The 15,932-nt window shown below is 45.3% G+C and overlaps 1 long non-coding RNA gene across 1 annotated transcript in view; it reads right to left on the minus strand.

Moving 5' to 3' along the window:
* The window catches only part of LOC146036704 (uncharacterized), a 90,543-nt gene that overhangs the window by 37,291 nt on the left and 37,320 nt on the right, over nt 1-15,932 (minus strand). Inside the window, exon 4 of the long non-coding RNA XR_014460938.1 lies at nt 11,782-11,934. This is a non-coding gene — a long non-coding RNA (uncharacterized LOC146036704). The remainder of the gene's footprint in view (nt 1-11,781; nt 11,935-15,932) is intronic.

The raw sequence follows: 15,932 nt of genomic DNA on the forward strand, positions 1-15,932 counted from the left end.
AATGCAATGGATGGTCATTGTGAGAGGAAAGTGTGCAGAAAGCGAGATACAGGAGACTTGTTATATTCTGGGTGCCGTTCTAGAGTTATGCCGACTCGTGTGAAATATTCATGATTCGGGAGAATGGTGTAAATTGAAAAGATTACATCTGAGGGGAACTGTGAGAATTCAGCTGTGTCTCAGCTAAAATAACAATTCATGGGAAAGTCTGTTCGTAATTCCTTCCATTTATAGAGATACTTTGTGCATAAAGATTGTAATCTTGTCTGACTTGTTTATCACATTGCATTCTATATAAACCATGTCAAAGCATTCATTTGTTCAGAAGGTAAATAGAGATGAGAGGGGGAATATATGATAGCAAGATCTCCCTAAGGAAGAGCCCGGGGTTGAGCGACAGTTTAAAAGGTAAAACTGGGCCTGCAATGCACATGCTCAAATCATATAGGACAGCGGGATACATACAGACCCCAGCAGTGAGGATGCCAGCATTCAGGAAGCATACCAGCCCCCCTTGTAACATAATAATAATTTTATTTATATAGCGCTCTTTCTCTAATAGGACTCAAGGCGCTTAACAGATAGAATTAATATAATACAGTAAAGAAACAATGAAGTACAGAAAAGCTTTTCATAAACATCACTTAAGGGAATGAAAGAAATGCTTGAGTAAATAGGAAAGTCTTGAGTCTGTTTTTGAACATTCTAGAGCAGGTGCCTCTCGAACTGTGCGGGGAAGTGAGTTCCATAAAGTCAGAGCTGCATGGCTAAAAGCTCGACCCCCAGATGAATTACGGGAGATCCTAGGTACTGTTAAAAGTCCTTCATCTACAGATCGCAGTGATCGGGTGGTACAGTATGGAATCAGAAGCTGCTTCAGCTGCCTTGATTTTGAAGATGATTCCCCATTTTATGGGCAGCCAGTAAAGGGAGTAGAGAATGGGAGTAATGTGGCTAGAGCGGGGCTGTTTAGTTAACAGCCTGGCAGCTGTGTTTTGTACCAGCTGTAATCAATGCAGTTCTTTTGCCAGTAGACCAAGGTAGAGGGCATTGCAGTAATCTAAATGAGATTATACAAATACACGTATGACTTTTGGCAGATCTTCAGAGGGGATTAAGTGTTTGATTCTAGCTATGTTCCTCAGATGAAAGAATGAGGATTTGATTGTGGCTGATATCTGATGTTTAAGTGTCAAGCCACCATCTAGTACCACGCCAAGATTCCGTACATGATCAGAGTTTTTTAATTCTGTACCCTTATGTGTCAGTCCAGTTGGGTGGCTATGCTGCAGTATTGTCCTTTTGATGTTGAGGTCCTATCATAAAGACTTGTTTTATCAGGATTCAGTCTCAGCCAACTGGAAGTCATCCTTTCCTGGTGCTCAGCTAGACAGCCATTTAGGGTTGTTATTGGGTTTTCAGTGCCCGGAGCAAAGGACAAGTACAGTTGTGTATCATCTGCATAGCAGTGGTAGACAAGGCCATGGCGCCTAATTATTTCACCAAGTGGCAGCATGTACACTGCAAAAAGCATGGGGATAGTATGGACCCTTTGGGCACTGCATGGCAGTGGCATGGATGAAGATGAGTATACTCCAAATGACACTCTCTGTGACCTGCCAGCGAGAAATAATTTGAACCAGCTTAGTACTGTGCCATCCAGTCCACAGAAAATTTTCAGGCGCTCACTCAGAAGCGCATGGTCCACAGTATCAATTGTTGCAGAGAGATCCAGAAGGATTAAGATTGAGCAGTCACCTCTGTCTCTTGCCATCAGAAGATCGTTTAGCACATATACCAAGGCTGTTTCAGTGCCATGTCTTCTCCTGAATCCTGATCCTAATGAATTAATCATACATACAGTAGCATGAGTTATCAGGCAGGGCCGTCTTAAGACTATAATGGGCCCCTGGGCAAAATAATTTGAGGGCCCCCTCTCCTCCCCTATGTGCAGCAGTGGCGGGGATCCGGGCAGCAGTGGGTGAAGGGGTCCGTGCAGGAAGCGGCGACTCAGACCTTGATGCAGTGCTGTTTGCTGCCGGGCGGGAAGCGCTGCAGATTTTGGAAAGACTGGCTGGGCGCTGATTGGCTAAGCGTCCTGCCAATCAGCATCTGGCCAGTCTTTTCAAAATCAGCACAGCAGTGCTTCCCGCCCGGCGGCAGACAGCACTACATCAAGGTCTCCGCTTCCCGGACGGACCCCGCCACATGCCGCTGCCCGGATCCCCTCCACACGCCGCTGCCCGGATCCCCTCCACATGCCGCTGCCCGGATCCCCTCCACACGCCGCTGCCCGGTCCCCTGTACACGCCGACCACTGCCCGGGTCCCCTGCACACGCCGACCGCTGCCCGGGACCCTGCACACGCCGCCTGCTGCCCGGGTCCCCTGTACACGCCGCTGCCCTGGTCCTCTCCACCTGCCGCTGCCCGGGTCCCCTCCACCCGCCGCTGCCCAGGTCCCGACCACACGCCGCCTTTCCCTAGGACAGTGCCGTCTTCCCCATTGTGGTGGGCCCCTACTATCCTTGGGCCCCTGGGCAACTGCCCATTAAGCCCAATGGGAAAGACGGCCCTGTTATCAGGTGAGTTTCCAGTTGATTTGCAACCACTTTTTCAATGACTTTTCCTAGAAAAGGAAGGTTTGATACCAGTCTGTAGTTGCTCATGCAGTCGGGATCTAAATTAGGTTTTTTAATAAGAGGTCTAACAATTGATTCCTTTAGGGTTTGAGGAAAAATTCCTGTCTGCAAACAGCATTGAACAATTTTTGCAAAGACGGGGCCAATTATATCCATACACCCTATTATGAGCTTGGTTGGAGCAGATCACAGGTAGTGGGATGCAAAATCCGGACAATTTCAGCAATGTCCTTTACATCCATTGGGTCAAAGCTGGTTCATGAGGATAGGTGGCTTACATTGTCAGGCTTGATAGTTTGGCAATCATCTGACGGAACTGTGGAGATTCCAGCCCTGATGGCGGATATTTTATCTGAAAAGAATTTTGCAAACTCATTACATCTTGCATGAGAGAGTGTTTCAGGCTGCAGGCATGCTGGCTTGCAAAGCATTTCCACTGTGCGGAAAAGTTGAGCAGGCCTATTGTTTTCTGCAATGATCTCAGTTGACAGGAACTCTGACTTCTTACGGGTTATTGTCGATTGATATTCCTTTAATATGCGTTAGTTTTGTCTTGTTCTCCAAAAGGTTAGTCTTCCTCCATTTTCTTTCAATTCTATATTACCCTTTTCTTAAGCTCAAACCAGGGAGCTTTGATGATGTGGTTTGAGACGTTGTATATGCATCGGGGCTATAATACCAATTGCAGCTGTCATATCCCAATTATAGTTACATGACCCTAACCATACTGGGCTACCCCCCCTGGAATGGCTGGAAGGCTCCTGAAAATCAGATTCCCAGGAAGGTGGGCAAGTCTTCCACATGTTTCACAAATCCATTGCATTTTGTTGCCTTTATCCTATCACATGTTTATTTCAATGTGATGGTTTATTTTTCTTACAAATTCTTGGTACTGCTATGGGCACAAAGTTTGACCCAAGTTTTGCTCATCTATATATGGTCCAGTTTAAGGAGCAATATGTATGGGGGGGCATTCAATGGTGAACTTGGTGTTCTGTGACAGATACATAGACAATATGTTTTTTGTTTGGCATGGTGGACAGGAAAAAGCACTTTATTTTATTGATTTTCTGAATGCTAACACTTTTGCTCTTAACTTCACCCACCTGAAGTAATGTTAATAGAGAGGGACTCATTTTTTTAATAGAACCAAACAAAACCCCAAAGTTGATTCCAACTCAAGTGATGATTTCAAATCCAATCCAGTATTTATTTCCAAATTCAATTCTTGCGCTAATGAAATAAAGAAAATTATAAATAAAAACTATAGGGTTATAATGATCGATAAACTCTTAGCTTCCATCTTAGAAGAGAAGCCTAAAATAGTTTTCTTAGAAAAATTTAAATATAAAAAAATGCTCTAGACCCTAGTCATTTCAGTCAAACATTTCAGGACCCAACCAATGGCCTCTCTATTGTTGGATGCCATAGATGCGGGAGGAAAAAATGCATCACTTGTAAATTTGCAATTCTAAGCTTGCCATCACAACCATAGCAAATAAATAAATGATTGCGATATTGTGAACTTTTAATCTTTGATGTTTTGTTAAGTGTGCGATATATAGATACATAACAGGTGTGAATTGTAATTGAGATTTCCTGATTGGTTGGTAGCCAGTTAAATATGAGCTATTTACATCTGAGGTCATCTTCTGAAGAAACCGTCAAATCTAATGACGGAGAAACGCGTCAAGAGAACCTTATTTGTGCATTGACACTATGAATACCAGTGGGATCTGGCTCCAGCACCATGGTGGCTGTCACTCCAAACTGACATGGGACTCTTTTGGGATCACAGTAGCCCTTGCATTAAAGAATCATAAACTGAGACAGATACCCCAAATGGGGGTCTGAGACATAGTTGCCTATCCTACTGCATTCTGCAGGAGACTCCCTGAAATATCAGCAATCTCCTTCTCTCCCTGATTAGTCTCACAATCTCTCTCATGTCACCTAGCCCACATTACACTGTTACATTTGTGGGGGAAAAAAGAAAGGAGTGATAGATAAATTTACATTAAATTTATCTTAACTGCTTTTGGGCTCATCTACATTTGGAAATGTCATTTTAAAAGATTCCTCTCAGATGTGGAAGTGCACACCCACGCTTCTAGGTGCCACGTTCACAATCTCTATTCACAATCTCTCCATATATGGAATTAGACACGCCGTTTGGGTGGAGCATGACACACCCCCCTCAATGGGGTGCTGTGCAAAATTCTGCTACCCTGAAACTAGTTTTCAAAAGTAGGCAAGTATGGTCTGAGATTACCTGAAATCAGCTGCTGTGAAACTCCCATGAGAGCCAGTGAGACGCGGTCGGCACACAGGTGCGTTGATTGAGTGAGCTTGCTGCACGTTGAAACCAGAGGTACCAGGATTTGGCTGACACGGGTGCCTGGAGCGGGACTGTGCACCGACAACCAGTGCCCCGGACTGTGACACGTCTTCCAGCCAGGACCAAAGACTCTGGAGTCAGCAGCCACACAGGTATTATCTAATATTAATACACACGGATCCTAGGGACTGTGGTGCCCATGAATATTACTCTATAGGGTTACCCAGTTCAAATCCTTAAGTAGCACATCTCCTATAAACACACTGAGGAGAAAGTGCTTGGGAGCTATTACCAGGAATTTGCCGTTATGCTAAAAGTATACTGGCAGTCTGTTCATCCACTGAGTAGCATTGTGGACATCAGGCTACGGAGAAATTACCATTACTAAGCCAGCCAAAACTATTCTTGTCCAGCAGAGAGTTGTGTGTATCAAATATCAAGTACGCACTTCTACTCTCCTAAAGTGGAAAATTAATTGGTACTTTGCATGAGGACCTGGTGCAATCAAGCTTCTTTCCAAAGGAATGTAACAGCTAAAATTCACTTGTGAGCCAGATTGAAAAATCTGGGCTAAAGCAAAATTAACAGTATTTGGTGATTTTCCCACTGTTTTTTAGTAATATTAATTTCATGAGGTTGAGATTAGGCCTATATTTTAAGCAATACAGTATTATTTTTATGAATTTAATGTAATTTAATTTGTAATATGATGTTTAAATAAATTGTATATTTTATTCAAATACTGTGTCACATGGGCTCTCTGAAAAATTGTTTAATTTGTTTATTTCTGGATAATATTAGGGCAGTACGGATGGTGTAATGGTTAGCATTACTGCCTCACAGCACTTAGGTCATAGGTTCGATCCCCACCATGGCCCTAACTGTGCGGAGTTTGTATATTCTCCCCGTCCCTGCGTGGGTTTCCTCCGGGTACCCCGGTTTCCTCCCACAATCCAAAAATATACTGGTAGGCTAATTGGCGCCCAACAAAATTAACCCTAGAATGTCTGTGTGTGCATGTACATGTGGTAGGGAATATAGAGTGTAAGCTCCACTGGGGCAGGAACTGATGTGAATGTTCAAATATTCTCTGTAAAGCGCTGCGGAATATGTGTACGCTATATAGGAAACTGTTCATTAATAAATAAATAAAAACACAGAGGTCCTTATTGAGAGCAGTAATTGACACTTAATACCTGTGTAGATGCCTAGCTGCTGTGCGCCCGATTTTTTGTGTGTATCAAAGGGATGTGTGTCTAAATATATCACACGTGCCCGAAGGTACACACAAAATTATTTTCCTCATAGTCTCCGGCCCCTGGAGCCGCTGAAACTCAATCTAGAATTTGCGGGTCTGTGGGGAGGGTACGGGATTAAAATTAGTTATTTTGCAGAATTTTAGCCCTGCCCTCTCCCTCAGACTAGCGAATCGCAGAGTATGTGTGGATTGGTGGTGGAGCTTTGTGAAATCAGCCTTGTCCCCTCCCCCTGATGTGCAGCATTGGGTCTCCTCTCCAGGCTTCTCCCGGAAAGGCAGCTTTAAAAGTCAGTAAGTATGCCCTTATCCTCCTTTCTAAGTGGATAACCCACTCCCCACAGCCTAGCCCTCCCTAGTGCATAAATGGAAGGAACCTCCCCCTTCCCTGGCCTAACTGTAATTTGCCACGCATACTTATGTGCGGTAGTCTGGATTCTGGCGCTGAGATCTTCATTCATCCCTACTGCAGCAGTGTAGGGCAATTCGATCCCCCAAGAGACCTTCCCGGGTGGCAGGATAGCAAGCGATGTATCGTATGTCCTTTCACATGTGATGTATCGCATGCGACCCCTGTTCCCCACTGAGGGAGGGCCGCGCAGGGCCACGCATCGGACCTGATCTCATGACATACACATTCGATTTAGGAGGATTTCTCAGCCCGATACGTCAGAAACAGGTGTATGGGGGCCTTAAGAGTTGAAGTGGAAGCTTTGTGAAGAAAACTGAGAGAACTGATAAAGTTCCTGCACATAACTAGTCAGCATAACAGTTTACAGGAGAATGCTCAGATGGAACTACAATATTATGCAGTGAATTGTTGCTGTAGACTTGTGCAGTAAGTGCATCAAAACTATGGACTGCTACAAAATGTATCTAGAGATTTGCGCATGTACAACTCCCGGCAGAGAGGAGGGGGCTCGGCCGGAGGAGGCTGCACACGGGCCTTCTCCTCCTCTCTTAAAACATCCCTGTCCCCAGCCCAGCTCACCACAGCATGGGCTGGGCCTGGAGAGAGGCTGCTGCCACTGAGCCAGCCGGACTGGTATGATTTAATTGATAAATTGTGCAATAGGCTGCAATAAAGAAAGAAAAATCATTGATATTGATTCTTAATAAATAGGTCCCACAAGGTCCTAATCGTTTGATGTCTTTGAACAATGCAGTATATATAGTGTGTGTGCCATTATTGTTTTTACTTTGTACGTACTGGTGTAAAGTATGCATCCTGCAAGGCCATGTTGTACAGTCTGCATGGAGAAGAACCCAGACAGGGAGACTTGGAATGTCCTAATCCTGTCAGCATATGCAAAGTTACGGTTACATTTCCCATAAATCAGACTTGCAGTGGAATAGAATAGGCAGATTTAGAGACAGCAGTGTGATTTTCTGGCAATGCTTTCTTCAAGTTCTGCTCTAGATGTATTATGTGATAAGGTCCATTTTGCATTGTGTTTCTAAATTTTACATTAATTAAAGTCTGTGACAGTGGTTCTCAATCTATTTCCAGGGTTGCCTACACTCCTGGAATGGCCAGGAGGCTCCAGAAAATTGGGTCCCCCTCTCAGCCCCCCAGAAAGCTGGGCAACCCTCTCGGATACTGGCACTGTGTATCCAAAAGTGCTCATGAAATAATGAGAGCACTGGAGTCTAGAATAATATGATTTCTCTCCATCTAGAACAAGGAAACTGGAACACCCAGACCTTTGCTTTAGCACGGAAAGACAATGCACTGCCTGGAACACGCTGTATGATCGCATCCTACACATAATCCTGGACACTGGGGCTGCTCCTGCGTCCTGCCCCCACCCATACACAATTCCACCGCAAAGGTTATTACGTTTCAGTGACCGGTGGTTTAAGTCTTCATTCAGTTTCTAATATGAGAGTGCTGAAGATATCCGCATCCCATCAATGCATGTTGTTAATATCAACTAACTGAAGCATTCAGAGACTATTTCTGTCAGCCAGAGAGGGAATGTGACCTTATGGCATATTAATACTACGAATCATTAGCTTGATGGTCATTTGTAGGTTGTATCGATTTGAATGTCCCGTCTATATTAATAGGAGTCTTTATCTGCATTGTGATGGGAGTCTCAGTGTATTTACTGCAAGTGGACAGGGCTCACCTTGAATGACTTTCTATAGGAGACGCACTTGTCTTTAATTTTGAGACCTCTCAGGGTGATAACTGTTTTCTGTACCGTCTATTTCCCAACATGGTCTGCCAGACTTACAGTATACTGTATATAGTAATTTTACATCTTATACACAGCAGGAGCATTGCAAATCTCTGTGCATGTCCCATATAAGAGAACATACAAGTATAATACAGTGCCATGCAATACTTTAAACTTAGATTTATACAGAGGTGGGTGATGTGGGTAAAGGGTGAAGGCTGAGTGTGGTACAGGACGTGCTGCATACCGCCCAACAGTCCTGATTACCGCGGGAATGTCCTGGTTTTTGGGGACATACCCACATCCCTCCAGCGGCCGGCAGTGTCCCTCCGCGAGGGGGGAGCTGTTGGGAGTCCCCCCTGTCAGCTGCCGAGCAGCAGTGAATAAGCAATGTGCGCATGCACAGTGTCTATTCCCGCAGCCAGGGGGCTGGGAGCATGGCTAGAGGCTCACGCCCCCATAGCGACAAAATGGGGGCGTGGCCTCGCCGCTAGTATAGGCCACGCCCTCTTTCAGTTGACCACGCCCCAGAAATTTTCAGTGCGCATCTCTGTGTCCCTCCTCTGTCTCCCTAGTAGTTGGAAGGTATGGTGCTGTATAAGGATAATATAGAGTAACAACGCCTCTTATATTCGAGGCCTGAATTTAATTCCTGACCTATTTTTTCATGTGTTTAACTCCCACAACAGTCATTTATTTAGTTTTCTCCTTCAGGCAGCTTAATTATTGATGTTTGTTTTTAGCCTTAAAGATAAGATCACGGGAGTATAAGAGATAAGGCTTGGCCTGCAGTATCCTATCTAGGATACCATGAGGACATGAGGGTTTTATTGGAAGCATCACAGAGAAGATTGTACACATCTAACACAAGGGGCACACACACATAGTTGCTACATGTCTCTGCCCCTGATCCGTAAGCATGGGTCAATCCGTGTGCACACTCTATAGCGTACACTCTGATCCATAAGTATGGATATAGCGTACACTCTAAAGTGATGGCGATGCGATAGACAATGCATGCACTGTGTATCCAACTATCCTAACACAATGGGCAAAATCACACACAATGAAATCTTGGTAACTTGTTAAGAACTGGCACAGACACTAGCGTTAATTCAAACTGACCACAGCATGTATTGATTGCATAGAGCGGGGGTGGCCAGAAGGTCGATCGCGATCTACCAGTCGATCGTGTAGCTCCCGCCGGTAGATCGCGATCAAGTAGCGTGTCCATTGTAAGCTGAAGCCTCTGAGAGGTTCTCAGAGACTTTAGCGTTCCCAGTAATCCAGTGCGCGGGTGGCGTCATGACGTCGCCTGCGCACCGCAAGTGAGGAGCAGGAAGCAAGGCAGCAACAACAGAGAGATCACAGCAGCGTCGGACTCGGGAGCCCTGTGTCAGTGGGGATTCTCATAAGCAGTGAGGAAGCACAGTGGCAGCAAGGAGGCTCAGCCGGCAGCGGGGATCCTGGCAAGTACAGTAAAATTGTGGGGACATGCACTACATGTGGGGTGGGAGGGTTTTCTCCAGTCTTCTATGCTCTTACACGGAGGGAGGGGGAAGTGGGCATATTCGCAAGTGTAATGTCATCCCAGTTGCTGCTTGTGATTGAAGTTTTGTGCCTTTCTTAAAAGTACATAAACATTTTTAATGGGGCACAAAACTCCATCACAGGCAGCAACTGAGACAACATTACACTTGTGAAGAGACCCTCCTCCCACTGCATAACCATATTTCGGCTCAATCCGTGTGTGAATTTTGCCGCATTCCTTGTGACTTATTGTGACTTTTGGCGCATTCCGTGTGACTTATTGTGACTTTTGGTGCATTCCGTGTGACTTTTTGTGAATTATGGCGCTTTTTAGTGTGACTTATTGTGCATTTTGGCGCATTCATGTGGCAGATGTGAATTTCGGCGCATTCCGTGTGGCATACTGTAATGTGAGTTTTGGCTCATTCTGTCTGGCATTATGTTTAAGGGGCATATTACACTGGCAGGGGAATATTTAGCAAAGGGGGAGATTCCTGTAGATCCCTGGTGAGTAAGTGTACAAAAAGTAGATCCTGGGTTCCAAAAGTCTGGCCACCCCTGGCATAGAGAGAAAGCTGCGTCACTTGTTTATATACATAACCCCTTTATAATGTTATCTTACCTAACTGAACTAATGCCACAAACTGCTTCGCCAGAATTGACACCGGAACCATCATACTCTTGGGGCCTTGCCTTAGAGATGGAAATCAAAGGGTTAACCATCGATGGCTATGGTGCTTAACATTGATGGGGAACCGTTGATGGTTTGAACTATCAATGGTCCAATCTGCTGTGTGGGCAGCAAATTAGGGGCGTGGCAGCATTGTGCTAAAAAGCGCTGGTTGTACAGCTACTGTAAATGGCGGAACAATCAGGGAAGAGGAGGACAATAATGGCAGAGATAAACTCTGTGCCCCATGTGCCAAGAGGAATATAAAACATTGCTGTCTCTCTGTCACTTAACCATCAGATCTTTGTCACAGGTTAAAAACCATTGATGATTGCTAAGCATGGATGGTCAAAAGTCTGGATCCAGACCTTCCAGAACTCCTACATTCCATTGTCACAGCGGTTCGATACTGTCACAAACTTGGGGTGCACTACCACTCGGGGATTGGCTAGACCTGACACAGGGGCGCAGAGTCTAACCGTGCCGGGGGTTTTCTGCCAGTGACCCCTCCAAGCGGGATATGGGCTTCTGCGGCACCCGACACGTCGGTCGCGGCCCCCTGGTCAGGTTCCCCGTATGAGTGGTGGTAGCTTGTGGAATATGGAGCGTGGTCGTCAAGCTGGGTCAGTAACAGGTGGACAGAAATGATACCAATGGATGCAGCAATGATTAGTCAGAGTCAGGCCGGGTCATACACAGGAAGGCACAGGATGCGGTACACAGGGAGCAGGCAGGAGGATGGTCACAGAGCAAGCCAAGGTCATACACAGGAATCACTGGACACGGTACCGGAGGATCAGGCAAGAGAATGGTCAGGAACAAGCCGAGATCAGATGCTGTAATTAGAAGTCTGGAATAGGACAAGGCACTGGAACGCTGGAGCTGGTGTGAACCTATACTCTGGCAGCTTCTGTCTGCCAGAGACTGCCTTTTATAGGAAGCACAGGGAACTCACAGGTGAATTAATCAACAGGCTGAGCATGCTCAGTTTACACAGAGTTTCCCAGCAAGAGAGGTTCACCAGGTGTAACTAATTAGCTGAGCTCAGATCTCACAGCACAGTTCAACTATACAGAGCTTGTCAGCAGCATGAGACAAAGCCAGCAGGATTTGACCAGCAGGTAACTGAAATACATGCATATTGTGACAGATACCCAGTACTCACCGCTACTTGAAAACTTCTGTCCAACTCCCGCCCTCTGGCTGCAGTGTTTACTCTGTGTAAATTTTTTTGTGAACTTGTGTTTGCCCTGTGAGGTTCCATTCCTGGTTCCTATGTCTCTTTCCTTATTCCTGTTTCCCATGCTCCTCCTGGTTCCTGTAGGGGTATGGGTCAGCATTTATTATATTTATCTGTGAGATCACATGAACTTATTGTTTCTAACACAGGCAATTTCAAATGGGTGAGGAACTGTATCATAAGGGTGCAGCAGCAGTCTTCCCACTGGGCACTGGACACAGTGATTCCCAACAGGGCCGCGACTTTTAACATGCACGGCCTGCACATGCATGGGTCACAGCTTCATCTTTACTCCAATCCTTAGGCGGTCAAGAAGAAAGTGAAGCCCCATACACACTAGACTATATATGCAGACTCCCATGCATCACCATGCAGGGGGCAGTACGGATGGTGTAACGGTTAGCATTACTGCCTCACAGTGCTGAGGTCATGGGAACGATTCCCACCATGGCCCTAACTGTGCGGAGTTTGTATATTCTCCCCATACTTGCGTGGGTTTACTCCGGGTATTCTGGTTTCCTCCCACAATCCAAATATATACTGGTAGGTTAATTGGCTCCCAAAAAAAAAATTAACCCTAGAATGTCTGTGTGTGCGTGTACATGTGGTAGGGAATATAGATTGTAAGCTCCACTGGGTCAGGGACTGATGTGAATGTTCAAATATCTGTAAAGCGCTGCGGAATATGTGTGCGCTGTATAAGAAACTGTTAATAAATAAATAAATCATTAATTACCCCTTCCTCCCAATGTCTGTGCTGCATGCACAATGTTTACTACAGTATATCGTCAATGATGCATGCTAGTGGGTGACGTAACTGAAAAATATTGTTGACTGGAGTTTCCAGGAGGGAGTTTCCAGCTGGAGAAGTGGCGTGTTGGATGACCCTGGCTTAAGGTATGAACTGCCATTTGCCATCTAATAAGTCTATACCGGTTTTCCACTATAAGGGCGAAACCTGGGTCACCACCACCCTCCAAATGGTGCTCCAGAAGTTTTTAAACCGTGAAGTTTGTTATCGTGATGTATTTTATATATTTTTGTGTGTCTAATAAAAAATATAATTTTGAAACAGGTGATGCACCATAGACATTGTGAGTAAGGGAACGCACCCTTAAATTCAACATAAAGAAACCTTTATATGTGTCCTATACTTCATAAACGTGTAAGTTAGGTACGCATATTGCCTAACAAACAGCAGTTTACACATATTTGAGAAAAAGACAACACTACACATTGGTTGTATATATTTTTATTTTTCATATCTGAAAACTTCATCACCAAGTACTCAAGGCGGAGTAAAAAGCTTTCGGAGTGGAATATTAAGATAAGTATATACCATCATCATTCCAATCTCTCAGTGCTTTTTATACTTTTATATATACCCCCACCCGGGGTATATTGATTGATTGCTTCACGCAGTGGCGTAACTAGAAAATCCTCTTCCCTGCCTGGGGTGTCGCTGTCTGCTGTAGTGCTTCTAGCACAGTGTGGTCTGTAAATCAGCACTGATATGCAAACCAGACCTGTGCTAGAAACACCACAGCAAACAGCGACACCCCAGGCAGGGAACAGGAACTGCATGGGTTTTAAAAGATAGCGGGTGCTAGAATGAACACTAAATACACTACTATGATGCAGTTTAGCAACAAAGTTTGAACTTATTGTGCTTATTTCTCCATGTTTACAGCCTTGGACCTCCATCTAGATCGCAGCAGATGTTGTGATCTAACCTTGGAATAACTTCTAATAGAAGTCATCAAACTGTTGGAGTCCATTAATTCTTGTTACCATGCCAGCATGCTCAGCAGAACGGTGACGGAGCATTCTGACACTTCATCGTGTGTTCAGGACTCCAGCTGGCAGGCACTGGAACTGCAATCCTTGGAAGATGCTGCTAAAACCAGGCAGTCTTCATTGATAAAAAAAAGGTGATTAATATAATGCAAAAAAATAAAAACTGTCTCTTTATACTAATACCCCTTTCACATCGCACCTAATTACCGGGTCCATGCCGGTTCGACCCGGTAATTGGAGAGATGTGAAAGGGGTTACCAGTTACAGCTAACCGGTATCAACACGGCAATACGAACTGGGTAAAAAGAAGGGTTCTTACCGGATCGTTGCTGTGCAGTTAACAGGTTAAATGGGTCATTCCCGTTCACACTATTGAGGAGGCAGCGCTTAGAGCAGTGCCAGCTCAAAGCACTGCCTCCTCCCCCGCCCCTGATGATGCTCTGCCATGCCCCCACATGATGTCAGCGAACTGGCAATATTGCCGGTTCGCTGATGCGATCTGAACAGACCGCACATGCAGGGTCGCACCAAGACTGAACCATTTTAGAGTCCCGGTGCAGCCCTGCATTTGCGGTCTGAAAGCGGTATTAAGGTGTTACTTTATAGCAGGTATGGCCAACCTGCGGCCCTCCAGCTGTTGAGAAACTACAAGTCCCATCATACCTTACTTCAGTTTTGCTATTAGGGAATACTAATGCTATGGCAAGGCATGCTGGGATGTGTAGTTTCACAACAGCTGGACATGCCTGCTTTATAAGTTGTGTCCCTTTAAATATAACCTCAAAGTGAACTCACAAAGCGCATAAAACTGCCTGTATGTTTGTCTCAAATGCAAACCTGGCATTTAACATAACATTTATCCACATTTCAGCATTTCCTCACACAGTCACTATATGTTTATACAAACTTGTGACAATCCTGTAACTTAAAGGTCACGTCGGCTGAATTTGCTCTAGAAATACTCCTGGATGTCTTATCGGAGAATGTTACACTGGGACCTGCCACAGCATATCAGCCTGGAGAGGACCATCGTGTAATGATGTCACACCCAAATATCTAGATCTTTATTACAGAACATGCCAGGGGCATTAGGGATTGTGCTATTCCAGGAATTCATTAATGCCAGCATTGGGACCTTTTATTTTAATATCCTACAGTGAAGGTAGAGACAAGTCAATAAGAAGCGTGTTTATTTGGAATATTATCTCTGCTAGTTTCACTGCTAAGAAAGGTCAAATTATGGGAAATTACTGTGCATGTGTGACAGTGCCCCTGTTCGGTGTGGTGCAAGATGGCGTACCTTAATCTGGAGCTGGTGACGGCGGCGGCTTCTGGATTCTTTGCGGCTTCTGCTGGAGAACCTGTGGCAGGGAACGGCACAACCCAAGGGACCCACAAAAGACAACGCTACTTCGGTTAGCAGCGACAAATATTTATTAAAGGAAAACAACTGCACTAGTCGCTGTGATATACTCGTACACATATGCAAACATCAATAAGAAAGATAAAAAAAACACAAAGACAATGACATCAAACAGAGCAATATTAAAGACAATAATATGACATCACTAGAATACTATACCGCACATATAACACAATACTGCACATATAACACTATACTGCACATACAACACTATACTGCACATACAACACTATACTGAACTATAGTCCCTGGTGCAAGGAAAACAGTCAATGAAGAAACGGTCCCACGCAGGAAGATCCTCACAAGTACAAGGGTAGGCCCTACCTTAGTGTGCACACTACTATATAAAGGCCAGAAAATATTAATGGTCCCCTATAGCGGGGTACAGGCGAGTCCCCGTTACCTAGGGCAACTCCCTGCTAGACATACAACACAGGCTGTAGATATAGGCTTGGCAGTGGTGGCAAATCTGGCATGCAGCCAGAGGGGCGTTGCAGGTGTCTCTGGGCTGGTAATGTCGCAGGGTGATCAGCACCCCAATAACAGTTGTCCCCTATGCAGTGGAGAGCCACTTCAATAGCTGGGTAAAGTGGGCCAGTGTGGGGTGCAGGCCAGCCTGGGGGTAGGGGAGCTCCTGTACCTTAACTCTCAGCTGCAGATGCCAGCTCCTGCTGGTCATGACTCTTCAGGGTCTCTCACTCCTCTCTGGGTCTCTCACTCCTCTCTGGGTCTCACTCTGCCTGGCACCTATCAGCAGCACCTGATCTCCTCTTCAGTGCAGGACAGGGGAACAGCTTCTCCATTCACTGCACACACGCTGCTGGGCTTTCTCCTCTCTCTGCCTGAGTATCACCCT

Source organism: Crinia signifera, chromosome 9, assembly GCF_055691185.1.
Source record: "Crinia signifera chromosome 9, ASM5569118v1, whole genome shotgun sequence".
Taxonomy (NCBI): Eukaryota; Metazoa; Chordata; class Amphibia; order Anura; family Myobatrachidae; genus Crinia; species Crinia signifera.